This window comes from Lissotriton helveticus, chromosome 11 (assembly GCF_964261635.1).
Source record: "Lissotriton helveticus chromosome 11, aLisHel1.1, whole genome shotgun sequence".
Taxonomy (NCBI): domain Eukaryota; kingdom Metazoa; phylum Chordata; class Amphibia; order Caudata; family Salamandridae; genus Lissotriton; species Lissotriton helveticus.
The window spans coordinates 666,760,881-666,773,812 of record NC_136072.1 but is presented as its reverse complement, the minus strand read 5'-3'; the positions used below and the strand labels follow the sequence as shown (position 1 = coordinate 666,773,812).

At 43.6% G+C, this 12,932-nt stretch overlaps 1 protein-coding gene and 1 long non-coding RNA gene across 5 annotated transcripts in view; one reads left to right on the top strand and one right to left on the bottom strand.

Annotated features, from left to right (window-relative positions):
- The window catches only part of LOC144791065 (uncharacterized), a 53,917-nt gene extending 52,632 nt beyond the window's left edge, over window positions 1–1,285 (bottom strand). The window contains exon 1 of the long non-coding RNA XR_013602290.1: window positions 1,251–1,285. This is a non-coding gene — a long non-coding RNA (uncharacterized LOC144791065). The remainder of the gene's footprint in view (window positions 1–1,250) is intronic.
- The window catches only part of LOC144791749 (disintegrin and metalloproteinase domain-containing protein 28-like), a 3,662,699-nt gene that overhangs the window by 497,389 nt on the left and 3,152,378 nt on the right, over window positions 1–12,932 (top strand). The gene's annotated exons all lie outside the window — the stretch shown is intronic.

Sequence of the window (12,932 nt, the reverse complement as noted above, 5' to 3'; positions counted from 1 at the left end):
CCTTATGAGCCAAATTTGTCCAGAAGGACACTCGCGGCGCGGTGGGGAGCTTCAATGCAGTGCCGGGCAGCCGCCATCTTACCCGCTGACATTTCAGGCCGGTCGGCAGAGTCCATCGGCATTTTCCACTTGTGCCGCTTGCGTTAATGCATCTCGCCAACATCCAAGGAGGCGCTTCGTGTTCCCTCAGCAGTCTATGTGCACAGCATTGTTGGCACTATCGGTTTACCGCCGTAATTCCGCGTTTTACAGTCTGTACGGCTGAGCTGCTTTACAAGGCAGCCATCCCGCAGTGCGCCCTCTAGCGCCCCCCGAAAACGGGTTCTTTTTTGGCAAAGTGCCTACCTTTCGTTTTTGAACCCTAGCTCTGCCGGCACCTAGGGAAACCTAGCAAACCTATACATTTTTGAAAACTAGACACCCAGGGGAACGCAGGATGGGTGACTCAACTGCCTCCCACTAGGTTCTGTTACCCAGAATCCCTTGCAAAGCTGAAAAATTTACAAAAAAACGCATTTTTCTCAAATTTCTGTGGTGGAAAGTTCTGGAATCTGCGTGGATCAACAAATTTCCACCCACCCCGCGTTCCCCCAGGTCTCCCGAAAAAAATGGCACCTCACTTGCGTGGGTAGGCATAGTGGCTGCAACAGAAAAAGGCCCAAATCGTACGGTGGATACTTAAAAATAAACTATAGCAAAACTACCTTATTTTTGGGGGGGGGCACCTGAGGTTTTGGCCCGGGGCTCGGCGGCCATCTTTGGAAACAACCAAACCCAAACAGTTCTGAAAACTAGACACCCGGGGGAGTCCAGGGAGGTATGGCATGCGTGGGTCCCTCAACGTTTTCCTACCCAGAATTCCCTGCAAACCCTAAAATTAGGTAAAAAAAACACGTTTCCATAAATTTTTGCGTGGGATCTTCGTGCCAGCTCAAATGTCCTACCACCCAGCGTTCCCCTTGGCACTTCATCCACACCAAAAGTATCTTCATCTGCACTCAGAGTATCTTCATCATCAGATGAAGTCATGTGTAGAGAAAACTCACTACCTGAATCTTCACCTCCCACCTCTGCCTCAGAATCAGAGTCAGTCTCTGGACCATGGTCAGAGGAAGAATCAAAAAGCATTCCAACAACTTGCTGAGCAGTAACCCGACGGCTAGCCATTATCCTTACTAAGAAAGGAGTCTGCACAAACAACTCAACAACCCCAACTCTGTGCAAAGTAAGTAAAAGACAGCTACACTCACCAGCACCTACTCTGCAAAGACACAGCCAATAGGCAACGATATCCCACTAGAAAGAAGAAAAAAAAACTTACATCTGCAGAAGTACACATCAAGAACAAATGTAAAACATGTTTTACAATCACAAAAAACAGAAACCAAACATACTCGTATTATTACACACTTTGCAAAAAAACCAATTACATTAAAATTGAACAAAAAAGGTCTCTTACCAAACACATGCAACTACACAAACAGCAGAACAGCAGAACCACCAGTAACGGAACCGCACACTGCAACAATCTAAAGAGAAAATAAAACAATACACATTAGAAGAAACAAAAACAATACACATTACAACAGGCTATGTAACAGGGTATGTCACAAATGGGGTGTCTGTCCCCATGGGGGCAGAATATAAATCTTTTTAAATGTGATCCCCCTGGAAGCAACCCTCCAGAGGGCAGAAAGGCCAAACTAAGACACTAATCTGCCCCCAGAGGGGGCAGAACATATTTTTGAAAACATAAGGGCCCAAGGAAGCGACCCTTGGCCAAGGGGTTGCTTCCTATACAAAAAAAAATCCCTGTTGTCTAGTGGGCTTTTCTACCCCCCTGGGTCCAGAAACGGTAAAAAAACAGCCGATCTACTCCCCGGGGGGGGGGGGCAGAACAGTCTAAAATATTTATATTGCCCCCTGGAAGCGACCCTTGCCCAAGGGGTCGCTTCCTTTATATAAAAAACTAATCCCTGGTGTCTAGTGGGCTAATCTACCCCCCCCCCCGGTCCAGATTCGGCCCAAAAAACTGGCGATCTGCCCCCAGTGGGGGAAGAAAAGTCTAAAAAAATGATTTAGCCCCCTGGAAGCAACCCTTGCCCAAGGGGTTGCTTCCTATATAAAAAAAGAACAATCCCTGGTGTCTAGTGGGCTTTTCTACCCCCCCCCTGGGTCCAGATTAGGCCCAAAAAACGGCCGATCTGCCCCCAGGGGGGGCAGAAAAGTCTAAAAAAAATGGTTTGCCCCTAGGAAGCGACCCGTACCCAAGTGGTCACTTCCTTTATAAAAAAAGAACAATCCCTGGTATCTAGTGGGCTTTTCTACCCAACCCCCCCCCCCCCCCCAGGGTCCAGATTCGGGAAAAATAGTCCCAATCTGCCCCAGAAAAGTCTGAAACCAAAATTGCACCCCAAGGAAGCGACCCTTGCCCAAGGGGTTGCTTCCTATGCCAAGAAAAACATCCCTGGTGTCTAGTGGGGGCATTTCTGGTGCAGGATCGCGACGCTGTTCGCGATCCTGCACCAGAAATGCCCTGCATTGGGAAATCAGGGAAGAGGAAACATTGTTTCCTCCCCCCTCCGATGCCTCAGGGCATCGAGAAACGAGCCCCCCGCCCCACCGGAGAGCACAAAACCTACCTTGTAGCTGGACGTGCTGGAAACAAATGGCTTCCAGCGCGTCCAGCGCGTCCAGCGCTGTGCGCGCTGACGTCACCTGGAAGCGTGGGGGGGGCAGGGGGTGGCAGCAGAAAGTCTTCCGCTGCCACCCCTGCTAAAATGAAGAACATCGATGCCCCAGGGGGGGAGCGCCAGCGCTCCCCCCGAGGGCTGTGCCGATGACGGAGCGGTTCCGTCACCAGCACAGCCCAACCAACGCTGATGACGGAACCGCTCCGTCAGCATCGTCGAAGGGGTTAATGTAAGTTTTATGAATGTGTGCTTTAAGGCCGCTTCGTCCGAAATAACGTTTTTTGAACTTGAACTTGGATTTCCAGTAACACTTGAATCAGACCGAGGGTCTCATTTTAATAATGAAATAATTCAATTAATTTGCGAAGCATTCAAAATTGAGCAAAAGCTGCACTGTGCATACCACCCAGAGACTTATGGAGTGGTAGAACAACTTAAAGGCACAATAAAATCAAGACTGGGAAAGGTGTGTGAATCCACCCCATTGGAGTGGCCTGTTGCTTTACCTCTTGTCCTGATTGGACTCAGAAGCATACCAGACAAAAATACAGGCTTGAGTCCCCATGATATACTCATGGGAAGGGAAATGCGGCAAGCATGTGTGCCAGGACACAAGCTGTTAAATATATCTGATGATTTGGTATTGGAGTATTGCAAAGAATTGGCTGATCAAGTGCGTTCTATCTCTCACCAGGTTGGGGAAGACGCTGTGACCAGACAGTCAACTCAAGCACATTATTTGAATCCAGGTGATTGGGTAGTGATAAAAGATCACACCCGAGAATCATGCCTAGCGCCAAGGTGGGGAACACCGCATCAAGTCATACTGGTCACCACCACAGCTGTACAGTGTGCAAGTATACCTAATTGTATTCATGCCAGCCATACCAAAAGAGTGACTGAACCTGACGGAGCAGAGTCTGAAGGTTGTACAGCTGAAGGATCGCAAGAGTCGGATCCTGAAGTAGCTGATGAACAACCGAGCACAAGGCGATTGGATCCCAATAGCAGACATACCTGAAGTAACAGTAAGAACAAGAAGCCAAACGTATTTAGATAGTCAGAATGTTAGTGAGAATGAGACAAGAATAGAAGAACACACTCTGATCACTGAAACAAAAGCCAATATGAAATCCGAAGAGGACCAGATAAGGAAAGAGCAATACACTGAGACTGAAGAAAGTAGAAACAGCACTCCCGAGTCTGAGGAGGGACATATAGATATTAGAGAAAACGCACAGGCAGAAGACAATCAAGGACTTATAAGACCTGAGCAGGACCAGATAGGTAAAGAAGACGGAGAACAAAGTCAAAGCAAGCGAAATCCTGAACAGGGTCAGACTAGTGTAGAAGAACTCATCCAGGCAGAAACGGCAAAGATAATAAGCCCTGGACAAGGTCAGATAGAGAGGAAAACTGAGGACGAAAATAAACAAAGTGTGCCACAGCAAAACGAAAACAAAAGAGCATTTGAAGAAAATTAAAGCACAGTGCCTGCTAAAAGACTCAGAAAAGGTGATACTTGGCCTGGTGTTATCGAGAGACTGAAATATCGCCTTAAAACCATAAATGAAGAACCAGACCAAGTAGATGAAATAACAGGCCAGCCTGGACCATCAACAGAGAAACCAAAAAGGAGAAGCCACGTTTGAAAATACTGAATAATAAAGGTGCCGAATGGACATATGTAATTCTTGAAGATTTCGAGAACCTAGAAATAAGTGAGGACAGTGATGAAGAATTGATTGCTGATCAAATTGATGAAGAAGTGAGACCAACTTGAAAATTTAGTTCACATTCTATATATTGTGAAAGATTTTCAAAGAGGGGATTAATTCTCCTTAGTCAGAAATGGCTGATAATAGAGCTAATGGAAACCTGAAAAGAAATTGCATAAAGACTTGTTGTAGAATATGCGTATGTAGTATATTGATAGTGCTCATAGCATGGCTAGGATTGACAATAGCAATACCTTATTTAATAACCGCAAGTAAACAGAATGACGCTAGTACACATGGAAAGGTAGCTAACCTTAAGCAAGGTAGAGTAGAATTAGAAGCACCAGTTGAGACAGATTTACACCACAGTATAAATAGAAATGAGACAGATTTAAATGTTTTTGCTAATCTGTTAGTACATTATGTAGAAACTATGGAAGTTAGTGAATGCTACGTCTGTATGACATTACCTACATCAGTAGCAGGAGTGACCTATCATCATTTACTATTGACATATCATATTTCATGTAGTATTTTAGCTTGTTTGTTTTATAGAACTGGAAAATTACAGTATTATCATTCTAACATAGATGTGATTTTTTCTGAAATTCCTTTACGCAGAAACATGCACCCTCTCCTTAGCAGTAGAGATTCACAGTTTATGAGTGAATACTTTCTAACAATGAAAACAATAGATATAGCTGAAGCCCATCAAGATAAACTAACATGTAGGTTACATGAAGATGAAAAGATATTTTTGAATTTAGTAGAGAGAAGGAGACAGGATTTCCATAGAAGGGCTACTGAACCGGAACCTCAGATACCTAAGTGGGCTGAGAGTGAAGATTTTATTGCAACTGGCCAGAGTCATGCTGCTATGCCCCTGGATCCTGAAAAGAAGGGGAAAATCTGTCTCCATAGGTTAAAAACAGAGTATAACAATGTATTCATTGGTTCCAGTGAATGTGAATACAAATTTCTTGATATTTGGGGGTTGGGGACTAAAAGGGGGAACTGATCCAGTATTTCCTGGAGTCTATTATATTTGTGGGAACAACGCTTATTTTAAGCTGCTTGATCATTGGTATGGGAGTTGCTACTTCGTAATAGTATTCCCAAAGGTATACCGTGTGAAAAAAATCACTGGAAGCAATGAAGACAATAATGGACTAACACAACTCAAAAGAGCTAGTTTTTCAGAAATTGTAGGTGATATATTTAGTGCATTGATACCTTCAGTGGGACTAATTCTGAATACGCAAAGAATCTGTAAATTGTCTACAATAGTTGATCGACTGACACTGCTGGAGGATTCTTATTGATCAATATCGAATTAGTTGCGATAAGATCTACGGTTTTGCAAAATCGACTTGCTCTTGATATATTATTGGCAAAAGAGGGCGGAGTCTGTAAATTGTTAAAGGCGCAACATTGTTGCACCTACATACCTGACAAAAGTATCGAGATTGGAAGATATGATGATTACTGATGGACTCTCCTCTGTAGGTAGTTGGTTTTCTAATGTTGGAAGAAGTATTGTAGGTCGAATACTGATGCCAATAATGGGAATAGCCCTATTCGTTTTGATGATAATGATTTGGTGCAAATCCTGCAGAAACAGAACATGGTATGCAGTGAATGAAAAGGGAAAGAAGAGAAAATACAATGAAATTCAACTAGAAGAACTAAAGGGGAATATTTACAAAAGAATGAAAGGTTTCCAAAGGAAAAGATAATGAGGAAACTCTAAAGTAATAGAAGAAATTGAATTGGGAAACTGCTAAAGTTGGCATCAGGTTCTAGAAATTAGTGATGGCATAGAATGACATCAAAGAGGAGATTGATGGAGCAAGGTTTCATACGTAAAGAAACTTGCTCGGATTCAATCCTCTAGAAATAACATGTTATGTTATGTTATGTTAGTTGCATTTGTAAAAGCGTGCGATTACCCTTAGGTGTCCTGGCGCTTTGCACTGCCTGACATTAGTCGGGGAAGGTCTGTGAGTGAGCAGCCAGGTCTTCATACCTTTTCTAAAGGAAAGGAGATCTGCAGCATTCCTCAGGTGGAACGGCAGGTCCTTCCAGGTCTTGGATGTGCAGGTAATAAAACTCCTGCCTCCCCAGCTGTTTTTTTAAAGGTGGGGATTTGGACATTTTTTGCTCCTGTGGACTGAAGGGTCCTGGCGGGAGCATACCATTTGAACCTTTGCCTCAAATGGTCTGGGCCAGTTCCATTGGGGGCCTTATAGGCTATGCAGAGGGCCTTAAAGTGAACCCTTTGTTTCACAGGAAGCCAGTGTAACCAGGTTAATTATTGTTTTACAGAGACAAATTTGGGTATGCCTGACAACAGCCTGGCTGCTGCGTTTTGAGCTATCTGAAGCCTATTGATAAACTGATTTTGGGTATTCAGATAGATGCTGTTGCAGTAGTCCAGTCGTGCCATTACAAGTACTGTGACCACTGTCCTGAAGTAAGATAGGGTTTTATTTTCCTTAGAATTCACAGTATCAGGAAGCAAGTAGATACAACTGAACTTATATGATCACTGAAGGTCAGTCTTTTGTCTACTGTAACCCCTAAATGTTTTACTTTCAGAGTAGGGGTAGGATGGTTCCTTAGGTCTGCTGGCCACCAGTCCGGTGTCCTTACATGAGGATTATTTCCAAATACAATAACCTCAGTTTTGCTGGCATTTAGTTTTAAGCAATTTGTCGACATCCATCCTGCTATGGCCTTCATGCAGTCATAAAAGCATGCTCCATTTTCTTTTTCATTTCTGTCTTTGAGGGATAGCACTAGTTGGGTGTCATCAGCATCAAGGTCAACTGGAAACCGAAAGATCTAATCAGGGCCGCCAAGGATATCACGTAAATGTTAAAAAGCGTAGGGCTCAATGATGACCCCTGGGGGACCCCACAAGGAAGGCTGAACGGCTGGGATTTGTTATTGTCCAGGTCTACCGTTTGTGATCTTTCAGATAGAAAGGATTGCAGGAGTTTCCAGGCGACCCCTCGTACCCCTACCCTAGACAGACGTCCATCAAAACCTTGCGATGGACCGTGTCAAAGGCAGCTGACAAATCTAACATTATCAGTAAAGCCTTCCCTCCGCAATCCAAAGCCTCTCTTACCTCTTCTAGCGATTGGATTTAGGCCAGTTCCATGCTGTGTTCTGCTCTGAAGCCATATTGAGTTGGATCAAATATATTACTGATTTGGAAGAAAGTGCTAAGCTGAATGTTCATAGCCTTTTTTATGATTTGTGCAGGCAGTGGAAGCCGCAAAATTGGCCGATAGCTACCAGGGTCTGTGGGGTCAAATGTAGGTTTTTTTAGTAGAGGGAGAATTGAAGCCTTCTTCCAATCTTTGGGAAAGATCCCAGTGGCACATATGACATTGATCAAAGGGTTTAGAACAGAGCATATGACTCCCGGAATGGATTTTAAAATCGGAACTGGGCAAGGGTCCGTAGTGGATCCCGAATGCGTGGAGCTCAAGAGTTTAGTAGTTTCTTCTATTCCTAACGGTATAAAATGATCAAAGACTTGTCCAGAATTGAGTTCTAACTGGTCTGTTTCTGGTGGATCTAATCCTTCTTCCTTCTGCTGGGGGGTGAATGTGGAGAATATGCCTTCCACTTTTTGTCGGAAGAAGGTGGCCATATTTTTGCACAATTCTGGGCTACTTGCACTCTTAGGGATGTTCGGAGAAGCTAATTTTGTCACAGTTTTAAAAAGTTCTTTGGGGTTGAACCTAGCTTGGAGGATTTAATTAGAAAAGAAAATCTTTTTTGTTTCCGGCAGTAAATCTTTGTAAAGTTTAAGGCTGTGCCTATAGTTATCTTTGTCTTTGCTGTTATACCCTCTCCTCCATACCTGTTCAAGTCTTTTGCAGGCCAGTTTCTGAAGTTTAAGCTTGTCTGAATACCAGGGGGCCGAGGGTTTGGCTCGCTTGGAGGTCCACTTTTTTATTGGAGCCAGTTTTTTACAGGCTTTATCTATCCAGTCTGTGTAAGACTTAGCGGCTTTGTCGATCTCTAGAGGAGGTGGGGGTAGGGTACTCTTCAGTTTCTCCTCTAGTTGTAACCCCTCTAAGTCTTTCCATGGTCTTTTTCCAGCATCTTTAATGGCATTGTTTTAGATTTCGGAGCTGATAACTCCTTGAGCCCAAATATAATGGCACTATGGTCTGACCAAGCAAGGGGAAGTACTTCTACGCAAGACAAGTCACAGTTATTAGAGTATATCCCGTCCAAAGAGTGCCCTTTACGATGTGTAGGACCTACTACCAACTGCTTAAGTTCTCCTGCTTCCATTATTCTGTCCAGGCTAGTGGTGTCTAGATCATTAGATTCCTCAAGATAAAAGTTAAAATCCCCAGTACAGTGAAAGAATCTAAGCACATTCCATCTTCAAGTAGAGTGCCTATGGTCTCTAAAAACCCAATTCTAGGACTTGGAGGGAAGTAGAGTAGTATGTAAGATATTATGATGCTTAGTGTTGAGGTTAATGGAGAGTGCCTTGCAGAAAGTGTTGGAAGCGGAGTGGAAAATAAGGTTCAGTGAGTTGTGATAAATAACCGCTAAGCCCCCGCCTTTCCTCAGAGGTAACAGGAAAAACCTGGGAGAGTAACCTTCGCTAGGTCCGGGCCAGAGGCTTGATCTGTCCAGGATTCTGTGAAAAATGCTATTTTAATGTTGAATTTGTCTAAGAGTAGTGCACATTCTGTGCTGTGTTTGACCAGGGACCTGGAATTAAAAAGTACACATTTAATGGTGGGTCTGTTGTCTTTGGAAGAGCCTATGTGGGGGCCGCAGGCAGGTTGATCAAGGAAAATAGGTAGCTGCGAGCCACAGTTACCGCATACCCCTGATGGGCGAATATATTCTGGCTCCCAGCCAAACCTTGAGCATCGTATTGAACCCCCTTCAGGCTTTAATCCCATGAGCTCCTGTTTTGTATATATCATGGTATCTGGGGTCACACGATCAGGGGGCCTGGACCTGAGCCCGGTCCGAGCGCGTACAGGCGTAGACAGACTTGCCTTAGGCGTGCCTGCTGCCCGCGTCCGCTGTGTCCACGTCAGCATGCCTCCGAAATATGCAGTGTGTGACGACTGGACCACTACCCTCCGAGTTCCCAATATGGCCGCCCACTCAAGAGATGTAATGTGCAAATTACCCTGCAATCAACAGTACACAAATACAATTTTAAAATGAGCAACTTAAAATGTATCCTCTGTGCAAAGTTAAAAACTGCAGTTTTTTAAAAGCGTCCTAACCATCTGAAGACCGGTCGGGCATTGAATGCAGCTCCGACACCGGTTAGGCAGCACAGCGCGTCCGCGTCAGCATGCATCCTAAATAGGCCGCTTGTGACGACTGGGCCGCTACCCTCCGAGTTCCCAATATGACCGCCCACTCAAGAGATGCAAAGTGTAAATTACCCTGCAATCAACAGTACACAAATACAATTTTAAAACGAGCAACTTAAAATGTATCCTCTGTGCAAAGTTAAAAACAGCAGTTTTTGAAAAGCGTCCTACCCATCTGGAGACCGGTCAGGCATTGAATGCAGCTCCGACACCGGTTAGGCAGCACCACCATGCAACGAATTAACCAACATGTTTTGTAAATACTAATAATTGTACCACACAACATTTGTTTTATGTAGGGGAAGCTTGCATAGGTGTTTACTAATCAGTAACCCGAGTGTCCTAAAATGGCAGCTAAAAACGCGTGAAATCTGCGCATGCGTCTACTGCATCTATGTAGTATGACGCCTTTGCTTTTGGTGGGAATTCTTTGCAGCTGCGCAGTAGCACCTAATCTGGCTGCTTTCAAACCTCACATGCTAATGCACATGCTTATGCTTAAACTAAAACCTTGTGTTTCTTGTTAATTCTTAATGCTATAGTTAAAGTAAAATAACGGGATTAGAGTAGAAATAAGTGGTATACAGTGCATTCATTTATTTTTGCATTCTAATGTCTCTCTTTGACTTTATTGACAGCTCATATTTGGGCCTGATGAGTGACTATATTCACCATCTTTAATTCGCGGTGCAAGCGCACTGAAACTTTGCAAGCCTTGAAGTCATTGGCATTGAACCCCTGCCAAGTCTCACTTTACCAGCGATGCGCCTGGGAAACTCACCCCTTGACCCGGAGAGGGAAAGAAGAACTGCAAATTTTTAAACATTGTTCATTAAATGAAATAAATGTTGCTGGGTGCAATAAAAGACATGGGAAAATAAAATTATGGGCGGGAATCTAGCTTAACTAAAATAAGGGAAAATGACTTCAAACTGGTATGGTGTGATGACCACTCCCCGTCTTACTGACCAATCAAATAAAGGGAATACACAAATTTGCAACATTGGGGGTGGTACATGCCCTGGAAATGGTATAACTAAGGTAGGCTTAGTCAGTTAGATTGCCCGACTTGTCACAGGCCTGTCACTGACCCAACATATGCGGAAGAAGAATCGGGGATGCTGCAGACCTCAGAGGGCTGGTCGAGCACTCTGAAAGAAGAATTGGGGGTTTCGCTGAAGGAGAAGACTCTGTCCTAGAGAAGGGGAACGAGAGTAGCTACAGAAAGGGGTGTGACGCTGGCGCTGCACTTCGCGAAGGTTACTTGTGCTGTCTTGCACCTGTCCTGACCTGTTGGCTCCTGATTAGTCGGGATCCCTTTCTTTCCAGCCCTTGGTCAGGGGTTGGTCCTCGCACCATTCTAGGTAAATATAAATCTGTGTGGTATGTCCTTGTACTGTTTCCCTTTTCCACCTTTCCCAGGTACCAATGTCTAGAAATTTTACTAAGTCTCTAAAGATTTATGCTTTGATCATTATTTTCCTACTTGAAAAGTCTTTGGTCGCTCTATTTTGGTACCTGACTCACAAAATATTGCATAGATAAAGTGTTTAAAACTTTCCAGAGTTTGTGGTTATTTATGATAAGGTGAATTGTCATACTACCTATTATTCTAACAGCCAGATCCAATCACCTAAGTGATTAAAATAAGTAAAAGTGACAAGGAATTGGTGTTATGATGTTCAGGTATAAATTATAAACCCACTGATAGGCAGGAGAAATAGATTACCAGTTTAAGGTGTGTATGTTTATGGGCCCAGGTGAGTATGGTATTAGAGACAATATCCTTCACTGGTAATCTCGCACCATTAGTATAACAATCATAACTATAAATGTTTAAGTAAGACTCTCCCCTTCAATATGCTGGTAGAAAATAGATGCCTCTCAACTATATTCTGGATGGTCTATAAACTCACCCTCCTCCTCAATATCTTGTTACCAAAGCAGATCAGAGTCACCTTATGATTCCCCTACACCAGAGAACACCAGATGGTGGAGATAGTCACCTAGACAATGACGCAAAACGTTCTCCATGATCAGGGCGATCACCTTCTGTTTCACTATTTCTTTTTCCAATTTGGGTCCTACTGACCAATTATTCATCGAACATGGGTGCACTAATAGTTTTCCATCCACAAGATAAACAAAAAAGGAGGGAATGCAGCGTTATGGCTAGAGCTTCCAGGCTTGGAACTGGGGAACCAGCTTCCAGTCTCAGTGTTAGCTCAACATCAGGTGATTCTGGGCAAATCTTCATTGGGCACTATAAGAAGTCTGCTTAAACATATTGTATGCTCTTATTGTTTGTACCGTAGTCATCTCACTCACAGCATTTCATCAGCTGGCATTGTCATCAATATTGAAACGACAGGCAAGGCCTTAAACAAACATCTTTTGTGCACTGCAAACCAACATGCAGGACAGTTCTTCTCAAACCATACATGGTTTGCACAGTAACAGTCACGGCTGCATCACTTGGCACCTTTCATGTACAGACTTGCCCTTGTAACAGACACAAGCATCCTTTTTCTTATCAATAAGGATAGCCTATCACCTCTCCTAGCATTTCCTTCGCTTCCAGTCGCAAAAACCTTATTTGCTAGCAACAACAATCTTGCTAACCACCCGAGGAAACAGACTGAAGAAGCAGAAGGTTGCCAATCTCATTTCCTAGAGGTCAATGAAATAAAACACCACATACTGAAGGTTTCCTACCATTGTGAGACGGCTCGAAAGTAGGGACCTCAGTCAGATACCGCCTATCATCTATCTCTACTCAAACCATGTGTGTAAAGGTCTCTGCCTATCTTACACACTGGGAAAGGGTATATTTACTCAAATATGCATTATATTGGTCGCATACGCTACTCTCTGCAGTTTCATTAAAGATGAATACATCAAGGGAATATCATCTCCTTTTTTCAGTATTTATTTATTTTTTTAACTCTTTTTATTGATGACAAAAGAAACTTTCCTACATTAGCATTACTTTTGGCAAAGCACAGAATAGAATCATAGTCAATAAACTTCACATTTACAGCGCCCTGTATTCTTGAACTATTCTTACATCTCCTACACTGATCCGACCTACTAGTTCCTGACTCTGGGGTAAGTATCAAGCAGGGGTGTCATACATATGTCTCATC